Consider the following 19,356-nt stretch of genomic DNA (forward strand, 5'->3'; position numbering starts at 1 on the left):
CTTCCAGGCGGAGCACACTGCCTCATGAGAGGGCAAGTTCAGAAATCACCCTTTATCTGGGACTCTGCAGAGGTGGGGGCCAAGAATCCAAAAGGCCAGGTTGTGGGGAGTGGAGGGGGCTCAGCTTTAGGAGCCAGAGTGCTCAGCCTCTGAGCCTGAGACCCAGCAGAGAGACCCAGCAGGAAGGAGCCTGGGGTGACTAAGGGATAGGGGTGCAGACTTGTTAAGTGGTCTTTGAATACTTAGAATTAACTTAACACAGGGAATTTCCTGCTCTGATTTCTCCCTGGAATACCGGTGTCTGGGTCTGGGAGCAGAGCAAACAGCTTCCTTCCCAGCCCCCAAGGTGGGATGAGGTGTTCTCTGTTTGCTACAAAGTAAGTTAAGAATCCTACATTTTTAACTTACTGGGTATTAAAATACAATCTTTAAGATGGAATCTTTCCTGCCTTTTACTATGTTGTTTAAGGCTGGGCCTGCATGCTAAATTAGTTGCCTAGGTTACAGAACTACTTAATTCGGAAGGAGAAAAAAACAGCATATAGGTAAAGTAAAGATGAATTAAGCTGGGCCTGGAGAAACCTGGACTGGATCACCAACGGAAGACCCAAGCGGCCCTGGGAAGTCTTGGAGTGTTGAGGGTTTATTTTACACCTGCGGGCTCAGAGGGGAGTAATCTCCCAAGGTCTGAGCCCTGAACAAAGGCAAGGGGAGCAATACATATCTTTCTGCTTTCCTAGCTGCAACATTTCTACTTGCACAGCAAACGAGCAAGCAAGGGGGAGTAAGTGCCTGGCAGAGCCGGGAGTGAAGCCCGGGGGAAGTTAAGGGAGTTTCTGTTGTCTTTGCGAAGAGCAGCAGAAGGGAGCCACCTGGGCCAGACTGCTGTCCTTGCAAGGCGTTCCCTGTCAGTTACACTGCTCTGACTGCAAACATCCTGCCTTGCTTTTTCCGGAGGCCCTCCCCCTACTCTGACTACACGCACGCTCCCGGTCTCACAAGGACTGGCGATCTGCATCAGCACATGCTTCCGCCCTCCTTGCCAGGTCTCCTCTCTGGGAAAGTCTTTGAACTCAGCGAAGGGTTGAGCTCTGACTCCAGGACGAGTGGAGAAGTGCAAATGTGGTTACTGGGGTGTCAGTGTGAAGAACCCCATTCCCCCCAGGTAGACTTTTCGTTTCACTTTCTAGTTTGCATGTCCCTCACACACAATTCCAGGGTTTAATTGTATTGCTTAAATTGATTTTAATTGCAGGGAGGTTCCTGGATCCAACCATGGCCCCACGGTCCTTCCCCCCCACACACCAAGGTCCTGGTTCCCGGACTGTTAGTTGCTTCAGCTTCACTGGCAGAACTTGCGTCCACCCGGCTGGAAAAAGCTTTTCACTTGAACTGTTTTCACTGTGAGGAAGAAAACATCTTTCCCAGCGACAATGGTCCTCGCAACTCTGCAACATTGTATCTTGAACAGTCTGAAACATCCAGATAGGTAGGATGCAGACCTTCACGGAAAAAGGAGAAAAAGTTAGTGAACAAGGAACCTGCCAGCAGGGGGCGGGGCTAACCCAGCCCAGCTCAGGGTTCGGCCTCACCCGCCCTCCGTCATGCGCAGTCCGTCCCCGCGCACGCCCCGCCCCCAGTCTCCCGCCTCTTCCTGCCGCGCGCAGGTCCCCGCAGACTTGCAAGCTCCCAGCGCGAGGCGGCGGAGGCCCGGAAGAGCGTGAGTCCCTCCGCCCTCCGTCCGCCGCACGCGGTCCGGGGTCCCTCCGGTCTGTTCCCCGCCCACTACCGTGCTACCTCCGACGTCGCTGCGGCCGCCCACGCGCACCCCTCCCGGTTCACAGTCCCCGTGAGGCTGGGCCCCGCCCCTGGCCTCTTCCACGCCCCTTTCCCGTCGTTTTCCTGCCTCAAACCCTTCCCTGGCGTCTCGGGCCTCCCGCGCCTAGTGACCCTCCACCAGGGGCTGTGCGGCTCCCGAAGCGCAGCGCCGGCCGCCCAGCTCCAGGAGGAGGCTCACCGCGCCCGCCGGTCTCCTGCTGGCCCCTCCGGCCGACCGCCGCCCCCAACCGCCTCCCCGCGGCCTCGGGCCGGGCCCTCTGCCCCCCAGGCCACCTCTGCGAGGCGCCTCTTCCTCAGAGCGCGGTGCGGGAGGCGAGCCGGGACGCCTGGCACGCCCGGGCTCGAGCCCTGATTCCGCCGACGGTGAACGTGCTCTCCCGGGAGGCCGGCGCCCGGTGCTTCCGCGCCCCTGGGCTCGCGGGCGACGGCGCTCGGGAGAGGCCGGGCCGGAGCGCGGGGGACAGAAGCGGGACGAGTGCGGAGGCCGGGAGGCTGCGGGAGAGCAGGCACACGGAGAGGACGGGCGAGCCCGGGAAGGAGCAGGCGGCGGAGCCGGGGAGGCTTAGAGGCCAGCGTTGTCTCCGGGTGGAGGTGAGCCCCCGGGGAGGGAGGCCCTTGGGAGGCGGCGGGGAGGCGCTCGAGAGGGAGTCCGGGGAGGGTGCGGGCTGGGAGTCATGGCCGCAGGGCGGCGTGGTGCAGGGCCCGAGAGGACCGGGGCGGCCCGGAGGGTGGAGGAGGGAAGCAGAGCCGCCGGGGGTGCCGGAGAGGGGACGGGGGGGCGCGTGACCGGGCGGGAGGGCTGGGGAGTGACTGCGCAGGAGAGTGTAAGAGGGCGGGCGGAGGGCAGGAATGCGGGGAGAGCGGGGACCGTGAGGAAGGCCGGGGAGAAGGGGCAGCGAGAGGGGGACCAGTTGCAGTGGGCGGAGCAGGGAGGAGAGGAGGCACCGAAGGGAGAGACGGCCGGAGAGGGGAGGGCACCTGAGTGAGCAGCAACCCAGCGGAAAAACACAAAATCAAAGAGAAAAAGAAATAGGGAGGTGGATATACAAAGTAAAAGATGGCAACACAGCATTAGAGAGGCAGGGGGTGGAGGCTGACGGGGCCGTGGTGTTGAGGCTCTGGATCCTGATGATTGCTCAGTGATTAAGTTGTGATACATTGGTGGCTTTAAAAATACACCTAAATTCGTTTCAGTGGTAGAGATAACACTGAGAATTGCAAAACTTCTAATAGGCTTGGGCAATTTATATTGTATGTCAAAAAATAGCTTAAATTTGCAACTTCTTTCAGCCTGGGGGCAGTGACGTGGTCAGTGGTGGGTCACCCTCTTCCGTTTTCCCGGTGTGGGTTAGAGGTTGGGCAAGACAAGTGTGGTCGAAACGACTGTCACTGTACGGTGCTCTTTTTAAGGGTACAGTAAAATGACTGCTTTGTTTTTTAGTTTCTCTATAGTGGAATTTTATATATGTACATCTATATATAGACACCTAACATGTAATTCATAATTTGGTAGTTTGAGATAAATGTTAGTTCTTTCATTTTCTACTTCCTTATGATTCTCAAATTAAGTTTTGGTGGCCTTTAATTAATGAACTCATGTCATTCTTTTATCAGGATTATACATTCTAACATTTACTTTTGACATCAAAATGACTTAGACCTGAAAAACTTAGACATCATTTCCTTTTTAAACTTGTTTGTGGTTTAAGTCAGGCCTGCAGTCTCTGTCCCCTGTATCTTCTGTCTTGGACGTGTTCTTTGGTTATATAATTTTAAGACTGTTTGATGTAGTTGGTAGGGATGTCAGTAATGTTTTAAGAGTCAAAGACTAATTTAACCAGTTTTGTAGTACTCAGTTTTCTTCCCTTTTATGTGATTTCTTAGCATAGTGAGCTGTGACCTCAGAGTAGTTGTTCCCCTCTGGTCTCTCGTCTTTTTTCTGCAGTGTTGAAGATGTGCCGGATTGACTTGGAAGCTCTGTGCAACAGAGCCCAACTATGTCTGGTGCAGCAATATTCTCAAAACAAAACCAAAAACAAAACAAAACCTCACCCATGTGTAAAGCTGAAATGAAAAGGAAGTATGCTCAGAACTTCTACAACTTACTCGTTCAGTGTTGTGCACACCTATAGTCGCTTTTTCACAATTCTTCATTTTAAAAACATTTCACAATGACTTTCTGGAAAGGAATTAAATGTTACTATCAGGGTGAGAACCTGGATGTGTAATCCTGACTCATGGATAAGTTACTTCAGTCAGCAGCCACAAATGGTGGTATGTGCATCCGAAACAAACACAGGTCTTTTATGCCCTGTATTCTCCCATCTTTAAAAGCAAACATTATTGCACACACTGCACAGTGGGGACCCTAGCTGTCCCCACAGCCCTCTTCAGGTCACAGGCCCCGTCTTGATCACACCCCATCGAGGCCTGACAGCCCTCCCTGCAGCCACCCCCAGCCTCAGGAGAGGAGGCTCAGCGCCCTGGTGCTCACTGCTGCACACAGATGATGTACATTAAGGTTGGTCCCGTCTCACCTCCTGGAAGGAGAAGAAGGAGAACCTCTGGTCAGGTGACACTATATAAAGGTTTTCACACCGATAGTAACATGTAACTCTGTTTCCAGGAAATAATTGTAAAATATTTTAAAAATACAGAATTGCAAAAACATAGCTATATGTGTGCAAAATATTGAAAGAGAGTCAGTTGTAATCTCTGAGCAGATTTCTTTTTAATTTCACCTTTACTGATGCATAGGTTTTTGGTGCAGAGTGTGCGAGGGCTTCCCAGGAAGGCGGGATCTGAAGAGATGGTGGAGGAACTCACTGGGTGGCCTAAGGAAGCTTCTGTCTGCAAGTACCTCCTGAGCAGTGGGCAGCAGGTAACTGTCCTTTCCACACCGGGAGGTCCCCCCATGTGATTGTGGCAAAGGAAGGGAATGCGATGATGACTCTAAGCATTAAATGGCATGTTTTCCTCATTCAGGATTGGCTTCTAAGAAAGACTCATGTTCCCTGAGTCCAAAGTCCGGAAAAAGAGGACGGCAGAAAAGGAGCCGGGAATGGCTGTTCCTCTGGTAAAGTCCCTACCCTTTGGGTGACCTTCTGTCTGTCCTTCCTGCAGGGCCCTTCCTGGGTCTCCCTGAGCTCTGACCCTGACTGCGTGACCCCTGGTCACTCCACTCGCCCCTCAGCACCTCTCATCCCCACTTCGGTTCCATGTCAGCTGACCCAGTGACATGGGGCTTGTGCGGGGGACGGGGCAGCAGGGTGGGTGGGCAGCAGGGACACGTCCGGGGCTGCACCTGGATGCACCGTCAGCTCTCTGTAGCCCGGATGAAAGAGGCTGCAGGGGGAAGCCACGTACTAATGTTCATAAATATGTGGCAAGTTGTGGGAAAGGAGACCAAAGAGGGGCGATCTTTTCTGCCTGATTTTTAATATATTTGAAGCTGGACACATGAGTCAATGGCTCAAAATCTTAATGATTGGGAAACACCATCAGAGATAGGTTGTGGGATTCTATCATGCATTTTAAACTATGGTGTCCACCCTTCCAGCACAGATGGCTCCTGGTCGTGTGCGTGGTAATGACCTGGCTGAGACTTCGGGTAGTTTGGCACTTTGTCCGGTACTCCAGGCTGGGTGCATCCTGGGCCGCTCCCCGAGCCTGAAGGAAAGCTTCCGGTCTCACTGTTGTGTGTGCCATTCTGTGTGTGCCTTTCATATAGGGGCCTCGTGTTTACTATTCCTGGTTCCTTCAGTGTTTATTTATCTTCAGAGTTTGTCAAATGTCAACAACTTTTTTTCCATTAACTGAGATGATTGTGTGTTTCTTTTCCCTTCCTTCCTATTAATCGAGCGCATTAACATTGAGTGGTTTTTGTCTGTTGAATATTCCTAGCTGTACAGGAATAATTCCACTTGTGGTCTGTACTGGTTTTAATGTGCTGTTGAGTTTCATTTGCTCGTATGTTAAGGATTTCTGCATCAATGTTCTTCAGGAATATCGGTCTCTACTTTTCTGCCTGTGTTTTTTTCTGGGTTTGCTGTCAGAATCATGTGATTCCAGACAAGTGTTTCTGAAGATTTATAGCAGGATTCATGTTTATTCTTCTGTAAGTATTTGATAGGCTCCTGGGGAAGCCTTCTGGTCCTGGGTGTGTGTTGGAGGTTTCTGATGACTGCTTGACTCTCTCTCGTTGTGACTGTTCACATTTTCTTTATTACTTGGTGATGCGGTCTGCAAGGTTGTATGTTTCTCTGAATGTACCCGTATTTTCTAGGATATGTAATTTCTTGGCATATAATTGTTCATAGTACTTTCTTATAGACCATTTGCAACATTTCTGTGACACCTGTTGTAGTGTCCCCCTTTCATTTCTTATTTACTTGAGGGTTCGTTTTCTCTCTCTCTCTCTCTCAGTCTAGCTAAATGTTTGTCAATTTCTAAATCTTTCAGAAAACCTGTTCTTGGTCTCTTGATTTTTAGGTAGTTTTCCTATTCTGTTTCATTTCTCCCTGCTCTGATCTTATTCCTTCTGCCAAATTTTGGTGCAGTTTGTAATTTTTCTGATTTCTTGAGGTATAAATCCTATTTCTGATTGGAGACCACTCCTTTTCTGTAATGTAAGATTTACCACTGCAGGCATCCTCAGTGCCACCGTCACTACGTCCCCCAAGTTTGCTGTGTTGTATTTCCATTTTTATCGTGATAGTTTTAAAAATCCATGTGATTTCTTCTTTGACCCATTTATTGTCTAAACATGAGGTGTATTATTTCCACATGTTGTTGAGTTGTCTGTTTTCCCTCTGCTATCTGTTTCTAGCTTCACTGTGGATAGAGAAGATACATACTATTATTTCAATCTTTGGACATTTCTGGTTTGTTTTGTGTCATAACATGTGGCCTGTCCTGCAGAATGTCCCACGTGTGCTTGCATAGAAGGTGCCCTGCAGCTGCGGGGGGTTGTCCTTCCCGGCTGTCGGGCCCGTGGGGCTGTGGAGCTGTGTGAGTCCTCGGGCTCCTCCTTGCCCGTCTGGCTGGTTGTTCTGTCCATATTAACACTGGGGTGTTGGCTCTCATACTATTTCTGTGATGCTGTCTGTTTCTCTGTCCCTTCCTTCAGTGTTTGCCTCATCGGTGTGAGAGTGTGGGCACGTTTATAGTGGCTGCATCTTCCTACGAATTGTCCCTCTTGCCATTCTACTGTCCTCTGTCTCGTGACATTTCCTGTCTGGCCTCTTTCCTGTTCTCTGATATAGCTACTGCTGCTGTCTGGAGCGTCCCGGTGGCATCGAGGATCTTTCCCTCTTTCCTTTTGAGCCTCTTCCTGTCCTGAGATTCGTGCGTCTGTAGTTTGCCTGGACAGCAGTGAATGGCAGGAACCCTAGGCAGTGCCCTTTTTTCCACCATAATTTCAGAACAAATGCATCCAGTGTTGTAATGATCACGGCGTTTGTTGAAATTTCTAGTGTAATAACAGTTTTTTTCACAAATATCCTTTCTTCATGATTTTTCAATTATCTAATAGTTGTTTCTAAGTGTTCATTTTTGTGGTCTTTTTTTTTTCTTAACGAGCTGTAATGTAATGTGTAAAGCTGATAACCTCCAAAGCTCAAGTCATTATTAGTGCAGTAAACAGTCTATTTGGCTTTGTTTAATGGCTACATATTTAAATTTGAGTGGATAAAATTATATTTTTGTATATGAGTATTTTATAGGGAATGAAGTATTGTCGGTTTTTTTCCTTGTACTTTACCCTTGTCCTCCTATTGAATAATGCTGACAAACTGAAATAAGTACCAATGGTTTATTTTCATTGTCCCAAAGATGGTGAAATACATACACAAAAATGATGATGAAAAAAAAAATAATTCAAAAATTAGTCGAGAGACATCTTTTCCCATGGCAGGTAATTGGTGTATTTGTAGGGACATGTACAAGAACATAGATGTGTAAGACCATTGTTGTTTTAAAAGACATCTTATGGTAAACAAGTTCATATTTTTAGCAATGGAAATTATATCTTCAGTATGTTCCTTGGCCTTCTACCTATTTCTTCCACTGTCCTGTTAATTATTTAAATGTACTTTTTGAATGCGTATGTGTGCATGTATAATATCCTTTTATGCAGTCCCAAGTAGTTAACCTTGAAGTTATTTCCAGTTTCCTTGTAGAGGACCCTCTGTCCGTGTACTTTCGTGCTCTGTTACTTAGCTGTTGGATTCTTTAATTGTAAAGGTCGACCACCTGAGTTCAGGTGCTTGCTGTGTTGTTTCTTAGCTGTTGGACCAGAGGCCAGTTTCTTACAGTGTCTGTGACACTGTTTTACTTCTGTAACATAAGATGGGCACAGAACTTCCTCAGATGAACTATTAATGCTGATAACATGTTAGTACATGTAAAGCATTGAGTAACACCCAGCATGATAGAAGCATTAAAGCCTTTAAGCCTCTGCTCTTGCTGTCATCACAATGTTTAGGTTCCTACTTTTCTTTTTATTGGCATCATTAATCTACAATTACATGAAGAACATTGTATTTACTAGACTCCCCTCTTCACCAAGTCCCCCCCACATACCCCATTAGTCACTGTCCATCAGCATGGTAAGATGCTGTAGGTTCACTACTTGTCTTCTCTGTGTTGCACAGCCCTCCCCTTCCCCGCCCCCCACATTATACATGCTAATTGTAATGCACTCTTTGTTCTTCCCCCCACCTCTCCCTCCCTCCCCACCTATCCTCCCCAGTCCCTTTCCCTTTGGTAACTGTTAGACCTTTCTTGGGTTCTCTGTTTCTGCTGCTGTTTTGTTCCTTCAGTTTTTCCTTTGTTCTTATATTCCACATATGAGTGAAATCATTTGGTACTTGTCTTTCTCCGCCTGGCTTATTTCACTGAGCATAATACCCTCTAGCTCCATCCATGTTGTTGCAAATGGTAGGATTTGTTTTCTTTTTATGGTTGAGTAATATTCCATTGTGCATATGTACCACATCTTCTTTATCCATTCATCTACTGATGGACACCTAGGTTGCCTCCATTTCTTGGCTATTGTAAATAGTTCTGCCATAAACATAGGGGTGCATCTGTCTTTTTCAAACTGGGCTGCTGCATTCTTAGGGTAGATTCCTAGAAGTGGGATTCCTGGGTCAAATGGTATTTCTATTTTGAGTTTTTTGAGGAACCTCCATACTGCTTTCTATACTGGTTGAACTAATTTACATTCCCACCAGCAGTGTAGGAGGGTTCCCCTTTCTCCACAACCTGGCCAACATTTGTTTGTCTTTTGAATGGTGGCGATCCTTACTGGTATGAGGTGATATCTCATTGTGGTTTTAATTTGCATTTCTCTGATAACTAGCGATGTGGAGCATCTTTTCATGTGTCTGTTGGCCATCTAAATTTCTTTGGAGAACTGTCTGTTCAGCTCCTCTGCCCATTTTTTAATTGGATTATTTGCTTTTTGTTTGTTGAGGTGCATGAGCTCTTTATATATTTTGGATGTCAACCCTTTATCAGATCTGTCATTTATGAATATATTCTTCCATACTGTAGGATGCCTTTTTGTTCTATTGATGGTGTCCTTCGTTATACTGAAGCTTTTCGGCTTGATATAGTTCCACTTGTTCATTTTTGCTTTTGTTTCCCTTGCCTGGGAAGTATGTTCAAGCAGAAGTCACTCATGTTTATGTCCAAGAGATTTTTGCCTATGTTGTCTTCTAAGAGTTTTATGGTTTTATGACTTACATTCAGGCCTTTGATCCATTTCGAATTTACTTTTGTGTATGGGGTTAGACAGTGATCCAGTTTCATTCTCTTACAGTAGCTGTCCAGTTTTGCCAGCATCATCTGTTGAAGAGGCTGTCATTTCCCCTTTGTATGTCCATGGCTCCTTTATCGTTATTAATTGACCATATATGTTTGGGTTAATGTTTGGAGTCTCTATTCTGTTCCACTGGTCTGTGGCTCTGTTCTTGTGTCAGTACCAAATTGTCTTGATTACTGTGGCTTTGTAGTAGAACTTGAGGTTGGAGAGCAAGCTACCCCCTACTTTATTCTTCCTTCTCAGGATTGCTTTGGCTATTTGGGGTCTTTGGTGTTTCCTTATGAATTTTTCAACTATTTGTTCCAGTTCATTGAAGAATGCTGTTGGTAATTTGATAGGGATTGCATCAAATCGGTATATTGCTTTGGGCAAGATGGCCATTTTGATGATATTAATTCTTCCTAGCCAAGAGCATGGGATGAGTTTCCATTTGTTAGTGTCCTCTTTAATTTCTCTTGAGTGTTTTATAGTTTTTAGGGTATAGGTCTTCACTTCCTTAGTTAGGTTTATTCCTAGATATTTTATTCTTTTTGATGCAGTTGTGAATGGAATTGTTTTCCTAATTTCTCTTTCTATTAGTTCATTGTTAGTGTATAGGAAAACCACAGATTTCTGTGTGTTAATTTTGTATCCTGCAACTGCTGAATTCTGATATTCTAGTAGTTTTGGAGTGGAGTCTTTAGGGTTTTTTTATGTACAATATCATGTCATCTGCAAATAGTGACAGTTTAACTTCTTTACCGATCTGGATTCCTTGTATTTCTTTGTGTTGTCTAATTGCCCTTGCTAGGACCTCCAGTACTATGTTGAATAACAGTGGGGAGAGTAGGCTTCCCTGTCTTGTTCCCAATCTCAGAGGAAAGGCTTTCAGCTTCTTGCTGTTTAGTATGATGTTGGCTGTGGGTCTGTCATATATGGCCTTTATTATGTTGAGGTACTTCCCCTCTATGCCCATTTTGTTGAGAATTTTTATCATGAGTGGATGTTGAATTTTGTCGAATGCTTTTTCAGCATCTATGAAGATGATCATGTGGTTTTTGTCCTTTTTGTTTATGTGGTGGATGATGTTGATGGATTTTCAAATGTTGTACCATCCTTGCATCCCTGGGATGAATCCCACTTGGTCATGGTGTGTGATCCTTTTGATGTATTTTTGAATTCGGTTTGCATCTACGTTCATCAGGGATATTGGTCTGTAATTTTCTTTTTTGGTGGGGGCCTTTGCCTGTTTTTGGTATTAGGGTGATGTTGACTTCATAGAATGAGTTTGGGAGTATTCCCTCCTCCTGTATTTTTTGGAAAACTTTAAGAAGATGGGTATTATGTCTTCTCTGTATGTCTGATAAAATTCCGAGGTAAATCCATATGGCCTGGGGGTTTTGTTCTTGGGTAGTTTTTTGACTGATTGAATTTCGTTGCTGGTAATTGGTCTGTTTAGATTTTCTGTTTCTTCCTTGGTCAGTCTTGGAAGGTTGTATTTTTCTAGGAAGTTGTCCATTTCTTCTAGGTTTTCCATCTTGTTAGCATATAGGTTTTCATAGTATTCTCTAATAATTCTTTGTATTTCTGTGGGGTCCATTGCGATTTTTCCTTTCTCATTTCTGATTCTGTTGTGTGTGTTGATTCTCTTTTTCTCTTAATAATTCTGGCTAGAGGCTTTTCTATTTTGTTTATTTTCTCAAAGAACCAGCTCTTGGTTTCATTGATTTTTTTTCTATTGTCTTATTCTTCTCAATTTTATTTATTTATTCTCTGATCTTTATTATGTCCCTCCTTCTGCTGACTTTAGGCCTCATTTGTTCTTCTTTTTCCAATTTCAATAATTGTGATGTTAGGCTACTGATTTGGGATTGTTCTTCCTTCTTTAAATATGCCTGGATTGCCGTATACTTTCCTCTTAAGACTGCTTTCGCTGCATCCCACAGAAGTTGGGGCTTTGTGTTTTTGTTGTTATTTATTTCCATATATTGCTGGATCTCCATTTTTATTTGGTCATTGATCCATTGATTATTTAGGAGCATGTTGTTAAGCCTCGATGTGTTTGTGAGCCTTTTTGCTTTCTTTGTACAATTTATTTCTAGTTTTGTACCTTTGTGGTCTGAAAAGTTGGTTGGTAGAATTTCAATCTTTTTGAATTTACTGAGGCTCTTTTTGTGGCCTAGTATGTGGTCTATTCTGGAGAATGTTCCATGTGCACTTGAGAAGAATGTGTATCCTATTGCTTTTGGGTGTAGAGTTCTATAAATGTCTATTAGGTCCATCTGTTGTAGTGTGTTGTTCAGTGCCTCTGTGTCCTTATTTTCTGTCTGGTGGATCTATCCTTTGGAGTGAGTGGTGTGTTGAAGTCTCCTAAAATGAATGCATTGCATTCTATTTCCTCCTTTAATTCTCTTAGTATTTGTTTCACATATGCTGGTGCTCCTGTGTTGGGTGCATATATGTTTGTAATGGTTATATCCTCTTGTTGGACTGACCCATTTATCATTGTGTAATGTCCTTCTTTATCTCTTGTTACTTTCTTTGTTTTGAAGTCTATTTTGTCTGATACTAGTACTGCAACACCTGCTTTTTTCTCCCTGTTGTTTGCATGAAATGTCTTTTTCCATCCCTTGACTTTTAGTCTGTGCATGTCTTTGGATTTGAGGTGAATCTCTTGTAAGCAGCATATAGATGGGTCTTGCTTTTTTAACCATTCTATTACTCTGTGTCTTGATTGGTGTATTCAGTCCATTTACATTTAGGGTGATTATTGAAAGATATGTACTTATTGCCATTGCAGGCTATACATTTCTGGTTACCAAAGGTTCAAGGTTAGCTTCTGTACTATCTTACTGTCTAACTTAACTCGCTTATTGAGCTATTATAAACACTGCCTGATGATTCTTAATTTCTCTCCCTTGTTATTCCTCCTCCTCCATTCTTTATATATTGGGTGTTTTATTCTGTACTCTTTTGTGTTTCCTTTGACTGCTTTTGTGGGTTGTTGATTTTATTTTTTGCCTTTAGTTAGTATTTGGTCTGCTTTCTTTGCTGTGATTTTACTTTCTCTGGTGACATCTATGTATGAATGCTCCCATCTAGAGCAGTCCCTCTAAAATACCCTGTAGAGGTGGTTTGTGGGAGGCAAATTCCCTCAACTTCTGCTTGTCTGGGAATTGTTTAATCCCTCCTTCATATTTAAATAATTGTGCTAGATACAGTATTCTTGGTTCAAGGCCCTTCTGTTTCATTGCATTAAAAATATCATGCCATTCTCTTCTGGCCTGTAGGGTTTCTGTTGAGAAGTCTGATGATAGCCTGATGGGTTTTCCTTTGTAGGTGACCTTTTTCCTCTCTGTAGCTGCCTTTAAAACTCTGTCCTTGTCCTTGATCTTTGCCATTTTAATTATTATGTGTCTTGGTGTTGTCCTCCTTGGGTCCCTTTTGTTGGGGGTTCTGTGTAATTCCATGGTCTGAGCAACTATTTCCTCCCCCAGTTTGGGCAAGTTTTCAGCAATTATTTCTTCAAATACACTTTCTACCCCTTTTCCTCTTTCTTCTTCTGGTACCCCTATAATGCGCATATTATTCCATTTCGTTCGGTTACACAGTTCTCTTAAAATTGTTTCATTTCTGGAGATCCTTTTATCTCTCTCTGTGTCAGCTTCTCTCTGCATTCCTGTTCTTTGGTTTCTATTCCATTAACAGCCTCTTGCATCTCGTCCATTCTGCTTTTAAGTCCTTCCAGAGATTTTTATTTCTGTAATCTGCTTCCCTACTTTGTCCGTTAGCTCTTGCATTTTTCTCTGCAGCTCCATCAGCATGGTTATGACCTTTATTTTGAATTCTTTTTCAGGAAGATTGGTTAGGTCTATCTCCCCAAGCTCCTTCTCAGGGGTTGTCTCTGTTAGTCTGTTCTGGATCAAATTCTTCTGCCTTTTCATGGCGATAGAGGGGGAGGTAGTTGTGGGGAGCTGGTGCGTGTGTCAGCCGGGAGAATGTCCCTTCTTGCTGGTTTGTGGCCTTCCTCTCCTGGGAGAATGGCACCGCCTAGTGGCTTGTGCTGGGCAGCTGCACAGAGACGAAGCCTGCTGCTGTGGGTGTGGCCGCTCTCAGGCTGCTGCTCCGCTATGGCTGAGCCGTGCTGTGCCAGCAGGGAGCAGGCAGGAGGCTGTTTATCGCCCTGAGGTGCCTCAGAGCTGTGTGGCACCCAGGGGGTTAGGGCACCCGGAGTTCCCCGGAATTCCCAGCTGCTGGGCTGATTGCACTGGGACGCTTCCATCCAGCAGTGAGGCTCCTGTTAGGGTCAGAACATTTTAAGGGCTGAGAATATTCACTGTTTTTCTCATTCAATGAGAACACACTTTGCGTTACAGATCTTAATCCTCCTCACAGCTGATGAGTTGTGGATAATCATCACACCTACTTTACAGAAGACAATGATGGAGTTCAAGGAGGGGAAGTTAATGTCCTGACTTTGTCCTACACTGCTGGGCCCCGGCCTGCCTTTCCACTCTCATCATCTATCACTCTCCTCTTCTCCATTACAGTCTAGCTAACTGCTTTCTTTCTAATCCTCACAGAAGCCAAAGTTGGTCTTACTACATGGTCTCTGTACCTTCTCTTCCTTCTACCTAGAATGCTCTTTCCACATATCTTTCCAGGGCAAGTCTTCATTCTGCTCTCAGCTCAAATGTCACTTCCTAAGGGAGGCCCTCCATGATCACAGCTCAGTCACTTACTCTCCCATCAGCTGGTTCTCACTCTCCACCCAGAGCCCAGCACTGTATTTTCTGTTCATGTATTTGATTAGTGTCGGTCTCTCTCACTACGCCGTGAGCTCAACAGAAGCAGTGGCCTCATTCTTGAGGGTCTTCCTGTATCTTTCCACCTAGGACAGTGCCTGGCGTGAAGTCCAGCTTCAGGGAACATTTGTTGACTGAAACAAGATGCTTCATTGACTGCCTAGGACCCTATGTGCCTATGTTGCCATCCTTTCCCTTCCTCCACCAGGGACAAGCTCAAGGCCACCCAGACCTCTGGAGGGCGCCATTCACACAGCAACAGTGTACAGACTTACTGAGGGCTCTATGGTCATCTTTTTCTCCGCATTCATTCATTCATTCAGTATATAGTTACTGACTGCACTAAATTCACATGGGTTAGTAGTATAGATACAGTGGAGAAGAGAAACATGTTTTTATGTGGCAGATTTTTAACTTGCAAACACAAATAAAAATAGAAAGCATGTAGTTGTCAAAAAAACACATGATTTCAATACCTGTTCATTACTATTTACTCTACTACTGTTCTCCCCCCTCGCTCTTCTCCCTTTCCTCTCCCCATCTTCCTTCGACCCCCATCTCCAGCCTTTGCCGTCACTGACAAGTGCTCCGGATCCTGCCCTGTCTCTCCCCTACCCAGTGAGCTAGAGCTGCTTTGCCGTGGTTTGCAAAGGCTGATTGTTAGTACTCCTAGGAATTTACCCAAAGACTGACTCAAAAAGATATATGCACCCCTAGGTTTATCACCATGCTATCTGCAATAGCCAAGGTATGAAAGCAACCTAAGTGTCCATCAATAGATAAATGGATAAAGAAGAGGTGGTACATATACACAATGGAATGTTATTCAGCCATAAAAAAGAAATCCTGCCATTTTCAACAACATGGATGGATCTAGAGGGTATTATGTTCAGTTAAAAAAGCCAGGTGGAGAAACCAAAAACCATGTGCTTTCACTTCTTTGTGGAATATAAAAACAAAGCAAAACAGAAGGAGCAAACCAGCATTTGACTCATAGACACTGAGAAGTAACTAGTGGTTATCAAGTAGGAGAGGGAGGAATAAAGATGCATAATAATTTGCAATCACAATATAAATTTATCTCAGGGGCTGATGAACCCCTGTGATGTACATTTGAAACCAACATAAGATTGTTTATTAATGACATTTTTAATAATAACTTTTTAAAAAGGTGTTTAAATTCCGCCAGAATGAGTTACAAAGGTAAGAGTAGGGGAAGTAAAAAGAGAGGAGGAGAGACAGAAAGAGAGAGAGAGGAGTGAAATACAGTAGCAAAAGCAGATTGGCTAGAAAATAAAGAAGAAAAACTAAGTAGAAAGAGACAGGATGAAGTCTAGGTTTAGGGCAGCTGAAAATCAGCTTCTCCCCGCTGGATGTTGACCTCTGATCTGATCCTAGAATCAGGCGATCCTTAACTCTGAACCTACATGAAGCCCACATTCTGACCATAAAGATCTTCTCATAACCAGTTCCTTACCCTGACCAGCTGAGCCCTGAGCCCTGACCCTAAAGCCTTGACTGTTATTTGCACTGCAGACTTGAACTCTAAAGAAACTAATTTAGTCATTCTGCAAGCATCCATTCACCCCCAGAGGTAGTGCTGCTTGGAGTAACAGTGTGTGAGGCAGCCTGTGCCCTGCCAGCCTTCCGCTTCCCCTGAAACTATGCCTTGCAGGGTAGTAACAGTTATGGACAACCCTTATTTTCCAGAGAACAACTGGAAGCCTCCAAGCCATCAGGCTCTCCCCAGACACCTGCTAGATCCAGGTGCAGCCAACTAGAACATGCCCAGGATAAACCCATTTGCCCAGTCATTGGCCTTTTTTATGAGGAACTGTGTCCCAAATCAGCATGCAACTAATTCCAGTAATTACCTAATACATAAAAAACGGCCAGCACAGGGATCAGAGGATAAATCACTGGGATGGGGAAACCTGAGTAGGACCCTCAACCAATCCCACTTTACCATGCCCCTTAAAAAGGCCTCTCTTGCTAATGAGTGGGGAGATGAATTTGGACTTTGTCTCCTGTCTCCTTATTCCACCACCTTGCAAAAAAGGTTTTTCCTTTTGCAAAAGCCAATGCCCCATGTTGGGTAGTTGTGCAAGTTTGGCAGTGGACCCCTATTAGGTTACACTTCCTCTGCATGACTCTGTCACCCTTCCTGCAAGTCCTACCAAGCAGCTTTCTGAAAGGAAAAAAAAAAAAACTCACTTACTGGCATATTCTTCCTCCCACTGCCTCCTCCCTTCTCAGTCACATATCTTCAGCTGCCTGGATACATTTCTTTGCTTCTATTTTTTCACCTTTCACTCACCCTTCCTTACCCGCTTTCCATCGTCCCCCTTCTTGAACATCCCTCTTACCAAAGTCGCCAACATCCTCTTCCATTGCTACACTTGCCCGGTGCTCCTCAAGCTGGTGTTGCGGCATTTGACCGAACACCGTACTTCTTTCCTGGCATCAGCCCCCTAAGGGTAGATGCAAATCAAAAAGGAAAGAAAACTTCATCTTCCCTGGTACAAAAAGGGAAAGAGATCCCCCTTTACTTCAGAGCATTTTCTATAGAAAAATGTATCATTGAACTTCTTTCTCTGTCTCTGAGAGGTGTATGGAAATCTTCTAAAAAATTTAAATAGCCTCTTGCCAGCTTTGAAATGTAATGGCAAGGAAGGTCCCGCCCCCATCTCCCAGGTGTGGGGGGTGGGCAGGAGCCTGAGTCAGGGAGGCCCCTCCCTCTAAGTTGCAAAACTATCTCCATCAAAATATGAGAAGTTCATTTTTCCTTTGGAGAAAGCCTATTAGCTGACACAGCTGGCCACCCCATTACCAGGTGAATTTAGGATAAACTGTGTGACAAGTGTTGCCGTCCAGTCCTCTTATTTGACTAGCTGTTGTGTAACATTTGTATAATGGCTTATATCTGCCTGGCCACATAAGGGGTTAGCTTTCTTTCTGTCTTTGCAGTTCTTAGTTGATTGCCTGTGATGCTCATCCCATTCTGGCTTTAATGCTCAGTCAGTCATAAAACTGTGTTTTATTCCCTCTTCTACCTGTGTGGAGGATTTGGGGGTCGAGAGGCGCCTTTCCTTTTAATTACATTCTCCTGACACCCCCAACCTGGTGAATTTGTAAGACATCATTTTTCTAGCTGCTCTTCTGTTTTAGGCTGCGTCACCAGCCTTTTAATGTGGCTGTGGCCCAGTGCTGGCTCCTTACCCCCATGTTCACAAGCCCTCCACTCTCCTCTCATGACTTCTCTTCCATAGCACATGCCTCTCAAATCTCTTAACTCTAAGCAGGACCTGGCTCCTGAGCTCCATCCAGGCTTGGATATCCATCTCCCCGTTGGACATCTCCACTGGGATGTCCATTGGAAAATCTTGTGGTGGCCACAGTTCATGTTCTGGCTGCCAAGCATGTCTTTAATGCCTTTGCTGTATCTGGGGAGTTTTCTACCTCTCCAAGGCAAAAGCCAGAAAACTTCTCCCAGGATCCCTTGCAGAAATCACATAGACATGGGACCCAGGCCTGTCCAGTCAGAGGCACCCACAAGACACAGGCTTGTAAGCAAACAGCACCACAAAGCAGAGGGCACACGACCTTAGTTGGTCTGAGCGTGGGTGAGTGGTGGTGGTGGTGCAGAAGCTTCTGGACTCCAGGGCCAGCTTCAGCAGTGCAGTGTGCGTTGCAGTTTCTGGGCCCAACAGTGGTCAAAAGAGCTTGACCCAGGCTGTCCCTGGCCCATCATCTGGGAGTTGTCCTGGGCCACACGACGTTTGAGCCTGCTTCTCTGATTACCTGGGAGTTCTGTGATCTCTCTACAGTGTCCTTCAGTAAATTCCTTTTCTGTTTCTACCAGCTGGAGTGAGTTGGATTATTTACTCCCAACTCAGCTCCTGTCCCTGGTTGTCCCTCTTAGGGAAAGGCTCCCTGTGCACCCAGTCACCCCACTTTTCTTGTTCTCAGCATCCATTCCTGGCCCTCCTGTACTCTAAAATCTCTTTTACTGCTACCCAGGTTTTGACCACCATCAATTCTTTGCATTTAGGCAATGGCCTTTCCCTGGCCACCCTGTCACCACCGGTGCCCACTAGCCTCCAGTCCCTTCTTTTCCCTTTGGCTGAGATGATCTTTCTCAGGTCCTTCTCCAATCTGGTTACCTTTCCAGAGTTCCCCAAGTCCACTGGACCCTATCCAAAGCACACAGGGCTCTGCATGATTTGGCCCTCCTAACCCCATTCTTCAGTTCTATTACATTATTGTTTTCAACTTAATTTTTTGAAGAGATGTTACACTTACATAGCTCAAAAATGATACATCTGTGAAAGCATGAAAGTCTCTGTTTCATCCCGTTTCCTATCTGCCTGGCCCCCCAGTGGTGATTTCTGCTATTAGCAAATTACAAAGCTTTCTATAGTCTTTATGCAAGTCAAATAAGAATTTTAAAAACTGTCGTAAAACGTACATAACATAAAATTTAGCACCTTAGCCATTTTTTAGTTTGGTGGCATTAAGTACACTCACATCATTGTGCAACCCCTGTCACCGTCCAGCTCCAAAACTTTTTCATCTGAAAACTCTGTTCCCTTTAATCAGTAACCCCACACCAGCCCCTGGCAACCACCTTTCTACTTTCCATCTCTTTGAATTTAGCTACCTTAGGTACTTCATGTAACAGGAATCATGCAACATTTGTCTTATGTGTCGAAAACTGAGTTGGATTCTTGGACATCCTACTAGTGTCTGAGAATCGCCTGGTGTGTGTGTTGGGGAACACACCCCCATCAACATTGGAACTGGGTTTGGAAACTAATAAAAATTTCCTAATGACTTGTGATGTTGATCATCTTTTCATATGCTTATTGGCCATTAAAGAATTATTTTCTCATTTTCCCCTTTACT

The 19,356-nt window shown here is 45.1% G+C and overlaps 1 protein-coding gene across 4 annotated transcripts in view; it reads left to right on the forward strand.

The window, feature by feature from the left end:
* Positions 1–2,204: 2,204 nt before the first annotated feature.
* Positions 2,205–19,356, forward strand: part of CD177 (CD177 molecule) — a 29,325-nt gene continuing 12,173 nt past the window's right edge. For 3 of the 4 annotated variants that reach the window (XM_073226644.1, XM_073226647.1, XM_073226646.1), the window contains exons 1-3: positions 2,205–2,430; positions 4,597–4,720; positions 4,825–4,915. The gene's annotated coding sequence lies outside the window, so the exon portion shown is untranslated. The remainder of the gene's footprint in view (positions 2,431–4,596; positions 4,721–4,824; positions 4,916–19,356) is intronic. The other variant, XM_073226645.1, reaches the window with a different exon arrangement.

The sequence above is a fragment of the Manis javanica genome, chromosome 17 (genome assembly GCF_040802235.1).
Source record: "Manis javanica isolate MJ-LG chromosome 17, MJ_LKY, whole genome shotgun sequence".
In the NCBI taxonomy this organism is placed as follows: domain Eukaryota; kingdom Metazoa; phylum Chordata; class Mammalia; order Pholidota; family Manidae; genus Manis; species Manis javanica.